The 1,888-nt window shown below is 41.9% G+C and overlaps 1 non-coding gene across 1 annotated transcript; it reads right to left on the minus strand.

Moving 5' to 3' along the window:
* Positions 1–1,223: 1,223 nt before the first annotated feature.
* Positions 1,224–1,298, minus strand: Trnak-uuu (transfer RNA lysine (anticodon UUU)). Its single transcript has one exon. It is a non-coding gene; the product is annotated as a tRNA-Lys (tRNA).
* Positions 1,299–1,888: the final 590 nt, after the last annotated feature.

Below are 1,888 nucleotides of genomic sequence, written 5' to 3' on the forward strand. Positions count from 1 at the left end.
TTACAGCACTCTGTTTACAAGAAGTAATGATAGGGCTGTAGCTTATTGCAATATGATCACACAAGTATACAAAAGTACAGACGGTAGCATAGAGATAGTTTGGAGGTCACAATCTACATTTGCTTCCGTTATAAAATTCTGTAAGTCGTAAGTTATAAATTTTGAGTTTGATTGGGATAGATATTAGTCTTCAAGTAACAATGATATGAGAACTTTTGTAGTAAACCAGGATGACATGTGAGCTCTGTTACAGGCGTACTGTTTGCGATGTAGCGCTGAGGGTATAAAAGGACCCCAGCAGTGGTATAGGGGAGGTCATTCCATCGGCGTCAGTCACCCGTGATACAACTCGCTACGCTCCAAAATGTGCTGCAGTTCAGTACACGTCGGTGTAAGCTGAGAATCAGATGGCACGGACGGCGTCTGACTTAAGTGTTGTTCTATCGAATTACTTATTCATTAAATTTTGTGCAAAAGTGTGAAAGTAAAAACTTCATGGCTTGACGCCGGAGCTTATTCACCACTTCTAAGGCGGGAAATGGACAGTACTTAATAAACAGACAGAGCGATAATTAGCATTACTTGGAACTTGAGTAGAAATAGTCTCTGTACTGCGTCGAGCGTAGATTACGTGAAGAAAATTTGAACGAATTGCAGAAATAGTACATGTGTGTGTGACATTTTGTTGACATATTGATTTGTTAGACATTTATTTATCGCTGTAGTTCCTGACTCCTCTATATCTTACATATAGAGTTAGAACATTTTATTTCTGTTTCGGCGAGCTGAGTTGTGGATTTACGGACAGGAGATTATAAGTAACACACTTTCTGGCTGTCCCCATGAATAATTTTCAGGCTGTTGTAAAAGGCAGTGCTATTTAACAATCACAGAAACACTGCAACTATTAATAATTAAAAGGCAACAAACCGGTCGAACAACAACATTATTTAAAACTTGCGTTTCCACAACGTAGGTATTACGAACAACGACAATTATACAGTGACGTGCAAAGCAGTTACAGACTACTTGATTGTACGGTGTCATACAGAGTAGAATTATGTAACACCTAGATTAATATGTCCCAATGAATGTAGCAATACGTTTAACTGTGTATGATGGCAGAGAAAATGAAGACATTATTTTATGTATCGATAATTAAATGGACACCCTAGCTGCAAACAGGCGTTGATGTACTTCATTGGGGACATGTTGAAAATGTGTGCCCCGACCGGGACTCGAACCCGGGATCTCCTGCTTAAATGGCAAACGCTCTATCCATCTGAGCCACCGCGGGCACACATTTTCAACATGTCCCCAATGAAGTACATCAACGCCTGTTTGCAGCTAGGGTGTCCATTTAATTATCATTTCATTTCTAGCAAAGCTGCATGATCATCCACGGTAACTGTTCTTCCGGGAACAGATACTACCGTCATATATAGTTAAAATATGGCTCCCCGACCATTGACCTTCTTGTGCGAACGCACACGCTATGCCCGAACTCGTACGGTACTTGGTAGATTAATCTGCCACGAGTAATGAGTATGATGGGCAAACATCTATTAGGCGCACTACGAATGTAGTGGTGTGGACATGTTGGGAATGTGGATTTCACGGGGAGCGTGCAAGGGATAAGTCCCTGCAGACGCACTATCCTCTGTGCCCGCGGTGGCTCAGATGGATAGAGCGTCTGCCATGTAAGCAGGAGATCCCGGGTTAGAGTCCCGGTCGGGGCACACATTTTCAACATGTCCCCAATGAAGTACATCAACGCCTGTTTGCAGCTAGGGTGTCCATTTAATTATCATTTCATTTCTAGCAAATCTGCATGGTCATCCACGGTAACTGTTCTTCCGGGAACAGATACTACCGTCATATATATTAT

This window comes from Schistocerca nitens, chromosome 9 (assembly GCF_023898315.1).
Source record: "Schistocerca nitens isolate TAMUIC-IGC-003100 chromosome 9, iqSchNite1.1, whole genome shotgun sequence".
In the NCBI taxonomy this organism is placed as follows: domain Eukaryota; kingdom Metazoa; phylum Arthropoda; class Insecta; order Orthoptera; family Acrididae; genus Schistocerca; species Schistocerca nitens.